Here is a 21,167-nt window from a genome sequence, read left to right on the forward strand (position 1 = left end):
CCTGAAGTTTTATGTCCCCTTTAACTTTATCTTTCCTTCTAAGCCTATTCCTGCTCTACAGGGTCCACTGGTCTAATCCACTAACCCACTACTTCTTCTAAGCAGTCTCTCAGAATGCTGGGGAACACATCTAGTTTCTCACCAATTAATTGGACCTCAACAGGCTAGTATTTTTCTTACCTCTTAATATTTATAATGGGGAGAAAGGTCACTTTACCTTCAAGGCTCAACATATTACTTTCCAAAAAAACATTAACCAGTCTGTTTATTCTACCAAGCACCAGAGCATCCATGGGATCCTTTCAGTCCATCCTCTGAAATGTCTCATAGCACAGCAGTTGCATCTGCTACCATGTCCCTAGGATCTGCTAGAATGTTTTTTCCTTATACTGTAAGAGAGGCCTTGTAGTAATATTATTAAGTGGTATACTGAGACCATTCTTCTTGGCCATTGTTCTAATAATCTTATGACCTTTCATGCCTCACATCCCAGGCTAGAATGGACGTCTTTGCATTTCTGGATCTTATGCATGCTTTCTTTTGTTAATCTTGATCTTGTGTTCTCTCCATATAGGTAAAGGCTTGGAAGTCAGATCTCCAGCTTCCTCTTTCTCTTCCACTGACCTGATAAGAGAAGAATAATATGTCATAAACAGTAACCCTTATATGTTATTTATGAGCTCCTGGATTTTTAACTAACCAATGTCTAAATGTTGCCACTCATATCTCATTGACCGTGGGTATTATTCACGATCTGTTTTCAGAATTAATGAGATTTGGTACTAGTCCCATCAAATTCTATTTTCACTATAAATCACAATAAGAGACCCTTTAACTGAACATTTGCTAATGAGAAACTACCATTCTACTGGAGGAAGTGGCTCTCAGCTCTACTTGTCTAACTTAAAAATGCCTTCCTTCCACTGGTGAAAGAATGGACAGACACGATTATTTTCTTCTGCATCTGTTTTGCTTCTTTACCAAAAGACCAAACCTTATTGTCCCCTCTGTTGGTCTGCTCCTTTTGTTTGTTTGTTTGTCTGTACTGACTCTAAAGCCATGAATGTCATATAGATAACAGCAGCATGGCCTAGCAAAGATCGTCTGGTATCAGTTACTGTCCTGCTCATTCCTAAACACCTTTCTTAGTGGGCATGACATCCATTCCTTCAGTTCTTATAATAAAGAAAGTACCCCTATGATGCCATATGTAAACCAAGCCTTCGCACTTTTAAATCTTAATTTTTCATAATTATTCTTGCCTTTTCATGCATAGCACCTGAGCCATTAGCTGTTATTGAGACACTAGTTAACTTATAATATATTGCATGAGCAAATGCCCTGTCTGGTACACTGTAAGGACACCAGCTCTGTTGCCCTTGAGAATCCTAACATTTTCCCTATGCTGGTATTACAAATGCCCATAAATACCTTGGCACAGCATCTAGATACTGCTCATTATTCAGACCAAACTGTCGTCTTTCCCCAGCATCTGGCTAAAACACTTTAGACATCCATTATTTCTTATCATACTTACTCGCCATCTTCTTCTTCTCCTTTATAACCATACAAGCCCTGGCACCAGCTTTTGTGGCCTGCATTTACAATGATATTATATAATACATCACACTCTGTATACAATCTGCTCTGCTATGTCTTGACGCAATTAGACATGTAAATTGTTTAGCAACTGCATTATTTTTTTTTATTTATAGAGGATATTTTTATTCATTTCATTATTTTCTTGTACTGCTATGATTATCCTAAGTATACTACTATACAGCCACTCAAAATACCTTTGTATTTTATACTTTATCCTTTGTAGTTATGTCATATTCTTTACATTGTGTTTTGCTGTCAGTGGTCTGTGTAATATTACCTTTTGTAGCACAGCTCTGTGGCAACTCGACACCGTAAAACTCCACTATCAATCATGAGCAGACAGGTGATCCGCTGTAGCGACCCCTAACCAGGAAAAAGCCGAAAGAAGAAGAAGAAAGTAGCACAGCTCTGTAGCATTGAAGTTTTGTCCCTGACTACGTTTCTGATAGTCCAGGTTCAACTAATATCCCAGACACTGGAGGAGATGGATAGAGAAAAATGGGAATAAGCAGCTGATACTGGACTGGATTGGTGCAAGACCCACTGCAAGTGGACTTTGTGGTAGTTAGCCATGAATGTGTGCTCCTTACAAGTGGAATTCAGGGGTTTGATCCCAGCCAAGGAGAGAATCTCACTTTAACTCAGTATGGAGGCATGAGAAAGTGTGCATCGGCCCTGAGCTTATGCTTGCTGGATAATATGGGAGGGAGTTAGGAACATCTAAAAGGCAATCTGTTAACCCCTACTTGATGACAGCCAGGGTCTTCACCTTGATGACAGCCAGGGTCTTCACCTCTTCCCTCTTTCCCGCTCTGTCCAGTGCCTTTCAACACTGATGGAAGGAAGACATGTAATAGTAGAAGTATCTTCATTATTTGATGGTTACTAGGGAAGGGCAGGTGCTAAAAACATATTTTGACTTATTTTATTATTGCCAAATGTACAAATAAATGCATAAAATAATGTTAATTTAACCTCCTGCACCTTTGTTGCTATTTACTGCAAAATTCAAATAAAAAACAATAATTGTTTCATCCTTAACCTACCAATTCCATTCCTAATATCTCTAACTCCTGAATTATTACTCATATTCTTTCTTGCTTTGCCAGCCTCATCTTTATCTGTCTGGTAGGAAATGTGATGACCAGCTCTATTCAACAACTACGGGTGGGAGGATGAAAGTCCAGGACTGGTTATGACCTTATATCCTGTACTCCCAGGACACACTGGATACTTACATACCATAATTCTTTTAACCTCTAACTGCATTGAGTGGTTTGTAGATGTATAAGTTCATAGGTCAGTACTAGGCAATCAATCTGCAGACCATTACAAGTCTGACTAATAATCCATATTAAAAAATTCTTTCAAGCCTCGATAAGGAAAATACAGGATTGATCAGGGGAGGATTTGAGGCTCCCTACCCAGTTATCTAGCTTTACCTTGAAGGTGGCAGGCTGTTACTCTGCTTTACATGCAGTGAAAGTTTATCCAGAGGTGGTATATGTTTGGATATGAGTCTATCATGCCAATTTGTCTCTGTTGATGAAGGTATAGGCCCTTTAACCAAGTACATGAGGATCCCTTTGTTCTGAGAAGGAGCAAGAGGTAAAAATGGGTTGGATCTTTCATGGTTCAAAATACTAAACACAGATCCCCATTGAAAAGTCTATAAAAAACTGAATACAGGGAAAATGGCTCTCGGTCTGTTCAGATAAATACAATTTTTGAAGCCACTGATCTTTTTAGTTAGGAATCTCTGAAGTTGTGGCAACTTGAGTAATATGTTTAGACAAACTCATGCCAAAAGGGGTATTATGTTCATTAATGCATTTGATGAGACATGAGTATAGGGAATAAAGACTTTTTTGGATCTAGAAAGGATGCCTTTGGCAATTAAATGAGTCATGCTGAAGGTTTTCTGAATTAATGCAGAGACATGAAAATAAAAATACAAGGAATGATTAATGAGTGCCTAGATCCCTTATGATAGTGTCTGACTGAAGGGTAGTGTCACCTATGTGGTATGAAAAAATATTTTGTTTAGTAAAATTAACTACAGTACATTTTTTTTTGCTTTCAATTTGAGGCCATTGTCATTGCACCAATTCTTAGTATGATTTAATCCATGTTGGAGCAATTGTGAGTCAGTAGAAGACTTGAAAAAGTTCAACCATTTTTCAGTTCTTCACTTAGATAACTGTAGGCCAGCAGTGTTGGCCTGAAGGTCTGAGAAATAGACACCAAACAGGAGAGGGTCCAACACTAAGACCACCAGTTAGGTAGCCACTGTACAACATAAAGACTTATATTAAAATGTATGAGTTTGAAAATGATGACTGTGTGGGAATAGTGTCAAAGGCCTTGGCCAGGTCCAGATATGATGTATGTAGTGAATAGTCACTTTTCACTGCTTCTGTGATGTTTTTAAAGAAATTAATGAGGTTGAAGAGGTAGGACTTAAACCAGAAGCATTTACCTTGACATGTTACTGTCAATACATTAAATTTATGTTATGTAGTATGACTTGCATATCTGTATTACTGCTAACCTACCTTTTATTGTGCATTATTCATCTTGTGTACTTTTCATGTTTGCAACAGATCAAATTGTAATCAATGTACACATAAGGGATAAAATAAACTATTATAAATATATATAACTTTTGTGATTTATTTAGTGCTGCTTTTCTTGCATTGTTTTAAATTCCAGTTACATAGTCAGTCATATTTAAACGATCACTGCTTTTGTAGCAAATTGTCTACCAAAACTGCCTACTTTTTTGTACTTTAATTAATCCGGTTCCATCTGGTAAGCTACTTTGCATGCAAACTCACACTTTCAAATTTATTATTTATTTATTGCTTTCCTAAAACCAGCAATAATATAACAATTTAGATTATCTTCTTTTCTTGGTCCAATTTTCAACAACTTATTTGTATATAATGTATAGCTAGTTCCTCCTTCATAACAGATTTTATGACTGTATATGTACAGTTTGTGACCACAGGACATAGCTGATTTGACGTCATCATGACAGAATTTTGCATGGTTTACATGTGCTCCTGTTCTGAATCTGGAAACCATATGTATTGGGTAGCATGAACTGCCAATGTAATCAGACATCATCCTAGTATGCAGAAGGCAAAGGCCTGGAACATCTCCATTAACCAGTTTACACCCATATACCAGTCTGCACACAGCCTTACTTTTATAGTACTCCAGTGGTAAGGAATGCCTGAGTTGTCCCTCCAGTTATGAAGTTTCATGGCACATATCTTTAATTTGGGTTAAATGGTCCTGTTTAGGCTGTATATGTCCTACATTTCCAGTTAATCAGATGCAGGTAACTCTGCTTTGAAAGCTGTCTTCATATAGTACATTTTTACAAACTGTGTGATGGTTGACTTCAACAGTGCCCCATAGCTTCTATAATGTCAGGCTCCTCCTGCAAAGCCTGCTCTACCAAGTGTCATACAACAGTTTTGCTGGCTCTGCCCATGGCAGCACCATATTTGCCTCATGTTTGCCTATTCTATAACTACTCAAAAGTTTTATCTTCAAATCATGTGCTTCCTTTAAATCCTTATTTTGAATATTATCTTTTCTTATTTCCATGTACATAGTGTTGGCAATGATTAATATGTTACTTGATACTGCCTACATATCCATGAATCACAGGTTGTTTTCATCTCATCCTGTGTGCGTTACTTGTTTGCTCTTGTCGGAGCTAATTTTTGAATAATTTTAATTTGGTATGACTAGTATGAAACATCTTACATTAGTAGATGAGAAAACATTTTGGCTTGAATGTTAAAAAGGCAAAGGTGCCCTATTTCTAAAGTACTCAAAAGGAATAAGTGCATTGTAATTGTATGGAAAATATTAGAAACTTTCAAAGTTCATTCATTCATTCATTCATTCATTGTCTGACTTCCCAATTCAGAGCTATCTGAATACAGAGCCTATCTCAGTACTCAAAGTGCAGAGGGTAGGGAGGATAAAAATCATTGTGGACAAGATGCCAATCCACCTGTCTCTCTCTCTCACACACACACACACACACACACACACACACACACACACACACACACACACACACACACACACACACACACATTCACATTTGCTGGCATTGAGATAATAACAAATTCAGCTATGTTGTGTATCTGGAATGTTGAAGGAAGCTACAGAACAGCAAAATCCCAAACAGACATAAAGGAGTACACACAGACTTCATACAGTGGGAACTCCAGTTGAGAACCAAAGAATTGTATGGCAGGTATGCTAACACTTCTGCTACCCCACTCATGCACTTTTGAGGCATGTATACATGCTTGTAATTATGGTGATTTTATGCATTTTTGCACCAATGTTTGACATACTCTTTTAATGTTCCTGCTTTATGAACTAAAATAGTTAAAAGTGTATGCCCTGTTCTGTGGCTGATTTACTGCATTCAGTAAGCATACTTCTTTAGTCTATACAATCAGTTAAGCCAGAAAAATAAAAATGCCAGTCATTGCATTTCTGAAGCTATCCAAAGAACAGAAATGTGTTGTTAATCTCTCTGTTACAGATTTTAAACATTTACAATGTACAGTTTTATGTCAAGAGCAAAATTAATAAACTGCTTTATTAATTAATCTAAAGACAAGTTTGCAGAATAAATACACCATATCTTTTTATTTAAATAGAAAATAAAGAGATAAATGTTCCAATAATTAAATTAATAATGCTAATATCGATCCTCATGAGCAGCTTGAAGCACTTTCGCTCCTTCTCTATGTATATATATATATATATATATATATATATATATATATATATATATATATGGGTCCACTTTGTAATTTCGAAATACTGAAATCTCAAATTTCAGCATTCCGAAACCACAAAGCCGAAAACCCAACCACAACTCACAAACTCGAAAACACACAACCGCGAAATTCAAACTCCCGTACTCACGCTACACATACACTACACACATAAACATACACAAACCCCCGCCACAATCAAACAAACTAATCTAAACTACATTTAAGCAGGGGGGCAAGCCCCCTGCACCCCCCCATGTGGGGGGCAAGCCCCCCACCCCTACTTATATATTCTAACTCCAAGATCGCACAATCACACAAACGAAACTCACACACGTCTTACAGTCCCTCAAACACACACAGAACATTCACAACACACACTTACACACACTAAACCCCTAACCAACATACTGACACAAACAAACTTACCAAAATAAAACCCAAACATCCACATTCCGTACCACCAGAAGCAGAAATTCAAAATATCTGTCCTTCAGTATTTTGAATTTCGCTCTTCTGCCGGTTTCGGAAATGTGAGTATTCGACTTTGTAAGTTCGAAATACTGAAATTTGGGATTTCAGTATTTCAAATTTACAAAGTGGACCCATATATATATATATATATATATATATATATATATATATATATATATATATATATATATATACATACAGATAAAGCACCGTTATTGAATCATCACTTAAGACTTTTATATAAAAGAAAACAAACTATGTTAACATGTTCACAGCTGCAAAAATTATGCATCAATAATTTCAAATGAATATACTGAAGTGGCTGAATGAACCCAATGGGAAAAACAATAACAAGTAAAGTAAAAAGACAAAAGTTCAACCGTCAAGGCAGCACTGTTTATTGAAACACTAACCACACACAAAGCTTTTGAACATATATTTCTTTCTCAATGCATACTGAAATTATTTAAAATGCTCCATTTTATATATATGACACCAGCCTAGCATACATTTTCATCAGCTCACATGACTAAACAATTCCATTATTAAAGTCACAATTATATAACTACATTTAAAAATATTTAAAAGATTTTAAGAGAATTAATAACAGCAGCCAGGGTATGATAGAAGCACAAACATATAGAACATAAGACTGAAGTTACATAAATACAAATATATATATATATATATATATATATATATATATATATGATTTTGTCTTTTTTTTTCAAAACTGGTTTAAGACTATTTATATTATTTAAGCCGGGAATCATATCAGCTCTATAATAATTGATCCATTAATATTCATTTAACTCAGTAAGATTAACTATATCACCCACACCTTTTGGTTTCCATATTTTTTGCAGTACTCTAAATTTAAAAGTGTGTTCTGATCCAAAATTCATTATATGTTTACTTAAAGCATTTATTTCAATATTTCTACATACATCAGACAAATGAGATCCAATCCTTTCTTTTAATTTCTGATTGGTTTTAGAAATTTAGCACATGCTTCACAATTAGCAAAGTAGGCTATATTACCAGTACTGCAGGTAGCAAATGTAGTAAATTTAAACATTTCATGTGTGATAGGGTGCATAAATTCATTGTTGGTGTTAATATATACACAATTATGACATGGTACAATACCTTTCTTACTAATTACAAATCCATCCTTCTTATTGCTAAAAGTACGGTCTTTATAACATAGACGGTGCCTTAAATTTCTTTCTCTCTTGTAAACAAATCTTTGTCTATCTCCTACCACTTCTTTAAACTCTGGGTTCAATTGTAAAATAGCCCAATTCTTTCAAATCATTTGTTGAATTATACTAGTGTGTCTATTAAATTTCATAATGTAAGCCAAGTTATTATACGTATTGTCATTATTACTATCATCAACTATTCCTTCTGTTCTTATTTCATATTTATCAGAAAAATAAGGTGCCCCTATATCATGTCAATGTACTAGTACAAATTCTTTATTTTTATCTAATATTTTAGAATTATAACCTCTAGACTGAAAATCATTAGTCATGCAACCCATTTCTTTCATGAAGTTATCATCCCTGGTGTTTAATCTACTTGCTCTTAGAAACTGACTATGTACTACGCTATTGTGGATAAATCTAGGATGCATAGTACTATAATCCATGTAACGTGTAGATTGTGCATTCTTTCTATGTATCATAGTGTTAAATTCATTATCCTTATACATAAGAGTAATATCGAAGAAGTTAATAGTCTCTTCAGACATATTAACATCAAAAGTTAGAAAAGTAGAAGCACTTTCTAATTTTGAAAAGAAATTTAATAAAGTATCTTTGCTGCTATTCCAGCTGAGGAAGATATCATCCACAAAATGTTTATAAAAAGTCAAATCAGCATGAAAAAAGCTCTCATTATTGTAGATAAACATCTCTTCTCACCTAGCCAATACCAAATTGGGTAGCTTTTAGCAATGGGAGTACCCAATGCTACCCCCATTTGCTGGTGAAAAAGCTCATCATTATACATGAAAACATTATTGTTAAGTATAACATCTAAAATGGCACAAAACATTTCTACCTTCTCATTTAAAAAATTACTATGAGCCAGCAAGTATTCCCTTATATATTGAATACCTATATCACGGGGTATGATTATAAGGGTCTACTACACGAAACCGACAGTACACAACACTGACAACCACAACACCAAACCACAAGAACGAAACCGCAAAAACACAAAAGTTCACATGCCTGACAAACCACAATCCTGACAGTTAACAAAACAAAAAGTTCTCTGTTCCACACAACACACACACAACACAAGCACACCAACAACCTAAAAACCTACACTACACCTTACACACAACTATCTATGCACTAATCGTAACCCAAGCCCTAACCCTAAGGTCCGTCACTATCGCACACTTACCTTACCCGCTCCCTAACCCTAAAGTCCGACACTACCACACACTTACCTTACCCGCACCATAACACTAAATCCCTCACTATCGCACACACACCTTACCCGCACCCTAACCCTAAATCCCTTACTTTTGCACACTTACCTTACCCGCACCCTAACCCTAAGTCCCTCACTATCGCACACTCACCTTACCCGCACCCTAACCCTAAATCCCTCACTATTGCACACTTACCGAGTCACGCTCACACATTTCCCATGTCGGTGTTTTCGCTGCTGGGATCACAAGTTGTCAGTTATCTGCTCCGTTGGTCTTCTGGCGTTGGTGATGTGATTGTCGATCTTCCGAGCTGTTGGTCTACCGTAGGGAACCCGACGGTAAACAATGATTTTACATACATGGTAACTAGCAAAATATTAGAAATAGTAGAGATAGTTAGAAATAGTAGAAATAGCAGAAATATTATAAATAGTTCTAAATCTAGAACTATTTCTAATATTTTGCTTGTTACCATGGATATACTTCAAAGCAAAAATGTTAAATCTTTTAGACTTTGTTGCATATTTGGGAGCTATACATATATCCTCCCATTTTTACCTTGTGACTTGCTTATCCAATCACTCTTGCCATTTTTTTCTAAACTCCTGTGATTGAGTCCTATAGTTATTGTGCAGTCTTTTATATGCCACCTTGTTCTATTGGAAGGATCAGCTTATCTCAGTTAACCCTAGCCCTCTTCCCCTCCCAGATATTACCTTTCAACTCTTTAGTAATTACTGTCCACAACTTCTCCTCTGGTTGATAAAAATATGGCTGACCTATATATAAAACTAAAGGGACTAAAAACATTCTCACTACTTGTATCTTGCTATCTATTTCCATAAACAAGAGCTTCCATTTTATCAGTCTTTTATTATCTTTCCTTTAGTATCTTCCCATATATCCTTAGCTACCATAACTGAATCCTTTTTAACCCATACTCCTAAATACTTACTTTTATCATGTCCCCATAAATATGGGTATTGCTGAATAAATTCATGTGTGAGTACATAGTTTAGAGCTAAAACCTTTGTTTTGTCTTCATTAATTTTATATCCTGAAAAGACCTGAAACTGTCTCAGAATGTTCCACAACACTGAGATGTCCTTTTCTGGTTTTATTAGGTACAAAATAATATCATCTGCAAATAAATCCAAGTTTTCTTGATTACCATACTAATTATATCCTTGCATTTCTAAGTCCCTTATTTTCTTTGCCAATGGCTCTAAATATAATGCAAGTAACAAAGTGGAAAGAGGACACACCTGCCTGGTTCCTCTGTTCAGATACAACTTTCCAAAGAGGAACCCTCCAGCTTTAATTTTTGCCTATGATCAGTCATATATCCTCCTAATTAATGTTATCACTGTATCAGGGAATGCAATTGGTTTCATTGCCCTACTTATAAAATCCCAGCTTACTCTGTTAAATGCTTTCTCTGCATTAAGACCCACCAAAAACAGCAGTGATTTTTTATATTCTGCTTCACTCTGCTGCATCATCATGTTGGCAGCATGTCAGCTATTATAGACATAAACACTTTGCAATCATGATTTAATATTGAAATGGACCTGTATGAAGCTGGATTTGATGGATCTTTACCCTCTTTAGATATTACAGCCACCACATTTTCTTCCAGGATGATGGTGCTTCTCCTCCTTTTAAAATACTGTTAAACAAAACCTTCCAGATCTTTGTCACTTGTTTCCCTCCTAGATCCCAAACTTCCCCAGGAATACGATCTATGTCTGTAGACTTTCATGCAGATTGATTATACATCTCCATTTTTGTCTCATCTCCTCCTGTCTTACTTGTTAATTGTTGAGCCTCATCTACCTAACCTTGGCATACCTATATCTTCCATAAATATTTCTGTTTGTGCTTTTTCTTGATTTCCACATTATTCCGCTTTATACAAAATTTCATAACATTTCTAAAATATCTCTAATACCTGTACAGTATCTCTAGTTATTTTTCTTGTCATAGGCTCCCTAGGTTTGGCAACAACCCCTTCTACTTTCTGTTGCCTAAGTCAGTGTACTAAAATTGCTGTACTCTGGTGTTTTTATTAAAAACATCACTCTTTCTAAACTCATGCATATTATTCCAGATACTTCCTTTTTTTTTAGTACTCTGCATCTGTACCTCTTTTTGTTCTGTAAGATACCGCAGCAATACTTTAACCTTTGTCAGCCTCTCTAAATAAGTCTTGTTACTTCTTAACAATGTCTCTTTCCTTTTATTTCTATCCTATTTTTAAACTTCACTTTGATTTTATTCCACTCACCAGCTATAACTTCTGAAGAAGTTTCTGATCTTCCCTAATAACGCTTGAATAATTTCCATTACCCATTACTTAAATTCCTCTCTTTTTAGAAGGTTGGTGGGGAAGTGCCAGTGTCTCATTTGTACTTCATTACCCTGACTTTTTATCTTAGTTGTTATTGGTGCATGATCTAAAATAGTGTGTGCCAAAGCTTTCAATTAAATGCACATAATAATGTGAAACATAATTTTGTCTACTCCAGCCCAGTTATTGTACCTTGGGAATAATAAGCAAATTCTATCTGAATTCCCACTACTCAATTCCCATCATCCATACCAAATATTTTCATAAATGTCTTCAGAAATCTACCCTTTTTTGTTAGATTTTCCCTTCTAGGTCCCCCAGATACATCCTCACTGTTGCAAATTAAGTTCCATTCCCCACCTATAAATAATATTCAATGCTGAAAGCTGATTATTTCTCCCAAACTTTCTTAAGCTCTATAATACCAGTTTTAGGTGGAATATAAATACATAATATACTATAATTCTTCTCCCTTGCCACTAGCTCCATACTACCAGAAATCTACCATTATTATCTTTTTTTTTCTTTTCTATCACTGATGGAGCTGCTCTAGCAATTAGTATAAGTGCTCCCCTTTTCCTTTTTTCCCCAAAATACTCGGCTGAATATCCCTCCTCAAACTTACACGCTCATTTCTTTCCAAGTGTGTCTCCTGTACTATTGCTGTTCACAACTCTCTTTGTGTGACATGCACCCACAGTTTACTATCATTATGTCAAGCGCACATTGCTCGAAACTGCATATGAGCGACACCAATCAGCAAATCCCATAATGCCGAATGGTCACAATGTCGCAAAAACACTAAATTTGACATTTCTGGCCACTCTACACCCAAAAACAAGTGCTAACAAGGGTCAAAAAGGGGGCGGGACTTTGCGATTTGCAACATTTCCATTCGACATTTTCAGCAGTTGCAGATCAGTGTTCACATTTGCAGTGTCGAGCAATGTGCGCTCGACATAATGATAGTAAACCTGCACCCACTAATATTTGGCAGGCTGATCTTTTATACAGTTGTTTCTTGTCACCTCCATTTGAACTTATATCACATTTTACAGGACTTTGTGTTTTAGTGAAAACCCTCAAAAAACACCCCCCCAGAACCTATTAACTTAAAACAAATAGACTTGCTATTTTTTTTAAGGAAGTGATTCACATAGAATATGCATTATAAACGTTTACTGCAAAGAAACTCAGCTGAGAATGGTCACACAGAATGCAAGGACAAGACAGTCCCTAAGTCATACAAGAACTATGGTTCTCCACTCCTGGTAGGCAAATTGCTCATAGTCTATGTGCAAGTGTAAACAGCTACACAGACTGCAGGCTGGCTAAGCTTCACTAACACACAACTAGAACTCCAGGAGCATCATTAGCTATGATGTTAAAGTGCAGTCACAAATAAGAAACACTATAGAAGATATCCTGCTATAAGGGCCACACAGCTATGGACCCAGGTATTAGTTCACAATTTATTTATTTGCATTAGTTTACTAGGGCTATCCATCCGGACAGAAACTCCTTTTCAGCAGAGGGCCAGGATGAAAAGCTTCACAAAGAGCAAACACAAGAGTGGACAATATAATACAGAGAAGTAAACATAAATTGAAAATATATAGAAACATAAAAGCCATATGCAAAATATACATGAGGGTGTAACAGTAAAGAACAAGAGCATCGGAAGTACATATCAGGTTATATAATCTCGTTAGATACAATTAATACAGTACAAAAATACACAGTTCATGTTCAAGTGTATGCATATATACAGGGACAGACAGAGTCTGGTAAAATATCTGATTCTTCGATAAGAGGGTGCACAATAACTGGTTGTGTGTTAGTAATTGAGATTAGGCAACCCTGGTACAGCAGATGAATATAACCAAGTGTCTTTGAAGAATTGTTTTGCCTGATACTTGAAGTATTTCATTTATGTATGTATGTATGTATTTTTTTGAGGAGCCTAATAGTGGGAGGAATAGAGTTCCATGTCCTGCAAGCATTGGCAAAGTATAGGGTGCCTCCTGCTGAATTACATTTGCAAATGGTCAGTAGAATTTTATCAGTAGAACATTGGGTCCAAGGCACCTCTAAACTTCTTAGCACAAAAAATATGGACAAAGCCAAAAGTAATGGGGGGATCAATGCCATAAAATTAGGGACAATTTTTAAATGTTGCAGTCATGAGCTTAGAAAGTTGCTAAAATAAAAAGTAGTGTCATCATACATTTTCTGAAGGATATGAAGTCTGAAACTCAGGTGTCTGTTATCATTTAGTGAATTAAGTCCCCACTTATTTGCCATAAATCCAGAAAACCACAAATTTTATCAGGAACAGACTAAAAATATGAGGCAGAAATCTGGACAATTGAGAGGTGTGGTTCAACCAGGACTGTGGTGATGTACTATCTCAGACATTCATCAGGGTTATACATGACCTTGTAGACAGTGACTAATTGAGATAGTGTTAGGTCAGACCTAAGTTCAAGTCAATGTAGTTCCCTAAGAGCCAGACAGTAATGGGGGGTGTAGTGGTAGTCAGCAGCAAATTTATTGTAGCATTGTAAAGAGTTATTTGGGTAGAATGCAAGTTTATGAGTATAGGAAGTGCAGAAAAAGAGCTGTAAGTATCTGACTAGGCACATACAACAACTGGAACATCCGCAGTTTCCTCACAAAAAAAAAAAAAAAATACACGGCATGAACACAATATCCTATGCAGAATGCCTCAATGGCCCACCTCAATACTCTGTTTCCTACAGACTGCTGAGAGGCAAATTTATGCCTGGCATATAAGGCATCCTTGGACTCCGCTCTGATGGACCTTTTCCATATCTGCAAAATGAACAGCAGCAGAAATTCTAGATCTAAAGATTTAAACTTTACCAGTGTCTTAAATAGGACATGTTGGAGGGACAAATACATATCTCAGAGAATCCTCATTCTCTCTAATAGCTTCCCATCCATGTGAATCAGAGCCCTTCTATAGCCCTGTTCAAGCACAACCTTGACTCGTGGATGGGAAATCAGAAATTCAGCCCTGGTCTGACACCTCTGTCGCTGAAGGACAAAGGCAGCCATTAAATCATGCTCTAACAACATACACCTCTTAAAATAACCTCTAAGGCCAATAACTTGTGGGATACATTTGGGTTGCATGGCTAGGCTTATAAAGGCCCAAGTGGTGAATAACTTAGTATGCACCTATGAAGTCATAACTGTCTCACATTTAGCAGCTGATTTATGGCTGACCAGAAATCTATGGGTTTGTTAAGATTTTATGATCATAGTTTGGTGCAGATTTTTATTATCTGACTTAATCTTGTTTTTGACACAGTTCCTGAGGTATTTTATTTTGATTTCACTTCATAATCTCGAATTACTGAAATCTCGAAATTCAGTAACCCGAGACTATGAAGTCGAACCATTCACAACACCGAAACTCACAATCCCGAATTACACAATCACAAACATACATACCCCATACATCACTTAACATACACACCATTCCACCCACAGCACACAAACCACACAACCCTACGCTACATATAAGAAGGGGGGCAAGCCCCCTTGCACTCCCCACACCCCCCCTACTTATATATACCAACTCTGAGGTTGCACATAGCATAAACAAAAACAAACCTCACACCACGCCATCCTCCACTTGCTCACACACAAACACACATCACACATACACAAACACCAACAAATCCAACACTCACACTTACACCTTCCTACCCTTACCCACACACACAACATACAAAAACACACACAAACACTCACTTACCTGAGATTTCAAGCACCATAACACTACATGAGATGTACCAGAAATGCATCAGCACGGATTTGAGATATTCAAATTCGCTCTTATGCACTTTCGGCATCCTGGTTTTCAGCTTCATAGTCTCGGGTTACTGAATTTCAAGATTTCAGTAATTTGAGATTATGAAGTGAAACCTTTATTTTAGGTGGTTTGTTTTGTTTTCTGTTTTGTTTTCAACTTTTACATGCCATAGATGTTATATTCATATGTTGTTTATTTATTTTCTTTGGTAAGCCATGGAGCTGGATTTCTTTTTTACTCTTTTAGTCCAGATTGGGGCATGTTCATCTAGTATTTTTAGGAAAGGTGTGCTAAAAAGAAGCACAGCTTCAAGATGCATTGTTTGCAGTATCTTCCAGTTTATAGTTTATAGATTGCAGATGAAAATATCTTTATAGATAGAGGAGAGATTACAAGCTTAGTTATAGCAATGGGTTTAGTGAGTACAATTATGACCTCTTACAGCATTGGTAGGAAGTTGGCTACCTAAGGTGTCAGGGAGAGAGCCTCTCTTGATAATTTGGTTTGAATTGTTGTTAACAACATTACCTATAGTGAAAGCCTTGTCATTTGAATTGTTTTACCTTGTAGGGGCGGAGATGAGTTGTGAAAAGTCATACAAGCTAATTACTTTCTTACTGAAATTCTGGTTTATCGATTGTCAGTCAATATTAAAGTCTCCTATTGTGATAGTTTCTTGTGACATTTTGGAGAAGGCCCAAGAGAAGAGCTCCACACAATCTGATGTTGTCCTCTGGAGGTATTTAGAGTCCTATAACTGATAGACTTTTATAGTTATTCGGTTTGAGAGAAGACAAAATAATTTTAGCATTACTAAAGTTGGTGAGTTAATATGGTGAGGGACAGGTTGAGTTAGTTTTTATAGTAGATTGCTACCCTTTTTTGTGTGTTCTGTCTAGCCTTATTGTGCTGCATCCTGACAGGATAACTGACAGGATAACTGTGGAAGCAGTTCTACAGAGGCCTGGAGTGGGATGGATGTGTCACCACATAGTTTTAGGATCCAGAGGACTTGAAGATTGGCCAAATATAATTTAAATTTATCACTTGATTTTGCATATTTGTGGATTGAGAACTATAACTGAAATGGTTAAACATATATATGAAAATAAAGTTAGTGTGAAAAGATCTAGCCATTTTGTAATAGCAATGGCTGCTGTTTGGGGGATTTGTTTGTTTATTTGCTTTTGTAATTAAACTAAAGTAGTACTGTTATCTAAGTAAGGGAAAGAAAATATGGTCAAACAGTAAAAGACAAATATGTATCCTATAGGGTGAAAAGGGGTAGCAAAACATATAATGTAGCTTCACATAGCGGGATACAGCAAATTAGATCTGTGAGTAATGGTGGACTCTAAATTATGCTTTAAACAGCATATAACTAATATCTGGAATGAGTGCTATAACTGGATTGCTCACATTTTAAAATTTATAAAATTAGTAGCCTTACTGTTCTGCGTAATCTATAATGTAGTTTAGATACGTCAGACATGGAATATGATAACATACTATGAGTACTGGCTAAAATAGTAACCAGAAAAATAGTGGGTATGAAGGGAATGAAATATAGCAAAGATTTAACAATGCTGATTTTCCTTCTGAAAAAACAAACATCTGAAGGGAAAACTAATATATGCTTGAAAGGTTGAATTCCTGGTATTCTTTTAGAAGTTTTTGTTTTAACCAAAATCATACACATGAGTATGTTAAATTGATGGTGTCTCTAAGGAGAAGCCTCAAAGTTACAACATATGTATTCAGTGAGAGTTATTCAACCATGGAATTCTTTGCTGGAAAACATACAGCTTGCTGTAAATGTAACATTTACAGAGTAAGTGTGTTGACATTTCAATGACGGAAGTCATAGAGTGATTTAGCCTGCAAAATAGAAAACTGTAAAGGATAGGACAAGATAAGCTAGGATACCCAATTCCATTTGAATGAAAGCAGAGATATGCAGAGTTCATGAAAAATGAACTCAATATTTTATGTTTGTAACCTCAAAATAAAATACATGATCTCTGTGTCTGATTAGGAAAGATGAAACACAAATTAAACTGCAGTGGTTTTTGTATTGTTTACATGTTTTGGGGAAGTATAGCATTATATTTCTATACTCTTGTTATCGTAGACACTTTGTGTTTGTTATTTAACAATGATATGCCCAGTACATTTTCAGCTAATTTCCCATACACTGGCACATTGAAATCATAAAATAATAAGCTCTGCCCAGAGAATAGCTTGCTGTTTCCAGCAATTTCCTGCAATAAAAAGATTCATATCCTAAATGGCAATTCTGAATAGAGCATCTCAGTGGTGGGGATGGATACAGCTGGGATCTGTAAGTACTGCAAGCAGATAAGGACATTACAAAGGTTCATGCTAATTCTGAGTGTTGGTCATAACATGAGAGGCTCCTGTGTTAAAAAATACAGATATGTTGATCTGTTAATGGCTAAAAAAAATCTTCATATGCAATGTAGATTCTTGCAGTGTTCTTATTCTCAGGTGCTGAGAGAATTATGGCAGGCAAAGCATGTTCTCGAAGGAAAAGCTAAGCTACTCAGTGGCATGGTTATCTGTAAAAAAGTACAACAGATGAAGCAACGAGTCAGTTTGAGTATATCTTCTGTAGCAGACTGCATACACTGCATTTTGAATAGTTTATAATTTCACATTTTGGAGTTTAACAAACAAATGGTAATCTTCAGAGTATATTGATAGCTATGATACAAAAGAAAAGCCTAATTATATGTTAAACAAGCCATGAAAATTTCTCATAATGTTCACTGACTTCAGCTGTAAAATGATTTGCTCAGCTAGCTGTCATACAAGACACATTTATCCTCGGTTGTCCAGCAGGGTACCCACATGTTAAATATCTGCTTGACCATGACATTTGCATTCAGAAATACACAGCAAATTGCTGTGACATGTCTCTCTAATAAGTCTGCACTCAAGGACTGACGCAGTCTTTACATAAGTGCATTTCCATTATAATCATCAGTGTGAAATGTTAACTGTAAAAGCCAAGCTCTTTCTTTTATGCTTGATTGAATCAAAAAATGTTAACCTTAAATGACACTTTTACGCAGGTAGTTTTTGCACCATTGTATGCCCCATTTTACAACTTCCAGAGAGAAGTAACTAAAGGCAATGGTACAAGATATGGAAGCATAAATATGTTACAGCCTGAGGAACATACTGCTGCATGGGAGATGGCATGATGGTTAAGGTACTTACCTTAAGACATTTCACTCTGTCCTTTATGTTTAAATGGAGGACACAGCTTCTTTGGAAACCCCATGCAGTCTGCATTTTTTATTGCTGGCTCTAGTTATTTTAAGATAATATCTGTTAACCTAAAAATATGTCATATTATTGTAATAATTAAATAATCACTTAAGTTGTACATGGTATGAATGTAGTATCAAATAGACCCAAATAGCTGAAGCATGTTTGCAAAGTTTTCAAAATGGAAAAAACCCATTTAAGTACCTTACTTGTGATAAAACTCAGCCTTTCTAGGTTTAGTGTAAATGTATGACTGAAATTAAATATGGCTTTAGGTTATGAGAATATAGCAAGATGCAAATGTACCAAATAAGCTGCTCTGTTACAACCCATAACAAGCAAACAAATGTAGCTGTGGGAGTTCCTTGATTGTTCACAAGATACAAGTAAAAGTAGTGTTTTCCCGACAGTCACGGTTATTCCATAGTAGGTAGATGTTGTTGGCCATGTCCTGTGCAACAGTATTCAACCTTCTGCCACCCATTTCCATGCACTGTTTATCCTGGGGAACACAGAGGGAGCAAGGGCAGTGGAGATGATAAGCCATGCCGTCAGTGATGACTCAGCATTGCTGAAGCATGAGATGGCTTACTGTTTAGGTGAGCTGCATAATGAGCATGTCGGCTCGGTACTGATACGGGTATTGGAAGAAGAGAGTCAGGAGCTCATGTTGCAGCATAAAGCTGGGAAAGCTTTAGGGGCCACTGGAAGCCAAAAGTGTATTGAAATGGTAATCCTACTTCCCTGCTATAAAAGTGACAAAGATGTGCCAGCTGGCAGATAAGTGAATTTATGTCTGCAGAACAATAAAGCAGAGAAAAGTGAAAGCCCACACTTTTCTGTAGATCCAGCAACTTTACATCAGAAACAGGATGTGCTTTGACATTCTCACTGGTGAATGTCTGTCCTTGTTTGACCAGTTTCATGCTATGTTTGCACTTCAGAATCCTGGAAGGGCTTACTTTAACTGATGACTATACCACCAAGACAACAAACAGTCCAACCTTTTATTACTTAGCACCTCGGCTATACAGCCTTCACAGAGTAAAATAACATAAAAAGTCAGCCTTCACAGAGTAAAATAACATAAAAAGTATCAAGATTATATACACCTAAGCTTTACAAAACACACCCACTGCAATTAATCAATTACATTAAATTAAATTAAATTAAATTATATATTTCCAGTCACATTCCTTGTTTACCCTTAAGGGTTCCAAAGTGTTAAACTTTAAAATGTCTCCTTTTTACATAACTTAATATCCAAATTCACTAATTCCCCCAAAAGTATCTCAACCTTTTCCAAAACACAACCAATAATGTGATTAGGATTACAGTTATGAAATTCAGAAAAATGACTACCAAGGGGGCTATCAGTTCTAGCATTTTTTATATCTCTTAGATGTTCTTGAAAACAAACTTTAAAACTTCTACTCATTTCACCAATGTAAAATTTATTACAGCTACATCTAAGAGCATATATAACTCCACATGTATTACAATTGAAATTACCCTTAACCAAGAATTGATGTCCATTAATATACTTAAAGCCATTGATCACATTTTTGCATATAGAGCATTTATTGCATGGTATAGTGCCTTTAGATATAGGCGTCCCAACACTAATATTCATTATAGGTGGTTTGAATTGATTATGCACAACCATATCTCTGAGATTTCTGGCCCTCTTATAAGAAATTTTTAACCTTTGTGGCAGCAGTTTATTTAACTCCTTGTCTCTAAGCATCATGGGCCACAATTGACAAGCTGTATTAACTATTTTATCACTAATAACATTATATGTAGTTACAAAGAAAATGTTACACAAATTCTCTTCCTTGTTAAGTACATGTTCAGCAGGAATATTACAAAAATTGTCATCAGGCCAAGAATACATTCTACCCCTCATATTTTCATTTCTCACATTGTTTTGGACACTGGGCCACCTACAATTCATAACCCTACATTGAAGCTGTTTTTACTGCATTTAACTTAATATTGCACTTGGAATCCTTGTTTGTTACTATTTGACTGTATTTGTAGCAAATTCTTCTGTGTAAGCTGTAGTAGCTGATTCATAGCATTTATAAGTGTTTGCTGTACCTGTTTCTGCCTGTTTTGTGAAAAAAAAGAAAAAAAAGAAAAAAATATCTCTTGTTTTTCCTGCTTTACTAGTTTAGTCCAGTTTCAGAGTTGCTGATTCCTGGGCTTTGGTTGTAGTTCCTGTGTACTGTTTCCTTGCCTTATTTGGGGGAAGGGAAGCTACCTTGCTTACCAGTGGGAGTGGGAAGCATTGAGCTGCCTTTTGTCCAGTTTTGTGAGGTTTCTGCCAGTAAC

At 36.1% G+C, this 21,167-nt stretch overlaps 1 pseudogene; it reads left to right on the forward strand.

The window, feature by feature from the left end:
• Nucleotides 1–14,935: 14,935 nt before the first annotated feature.
• LOC122792449 lies at nt 14,936–19,713 on the forward strand (annotated as a pseudogene).
• The last annotated feature ends 1,454 nt before the right edge of the window (nt 19,714–21,167 follow it).

Source organism: Protopterus annectens, chromosome 1.part2 (assembly GCF_019279795.1).
Source record: "Protopterus annectens isolate FY-2018-M chromosome 1.part2, PAN1.0, whole genome shotgun sequence".
Lineage (NCBI taxonomy): Eukaryota > Metazoa > Chordata > Ceratodontiformes > Protopteridae > Protopterus > Protopterus annectens.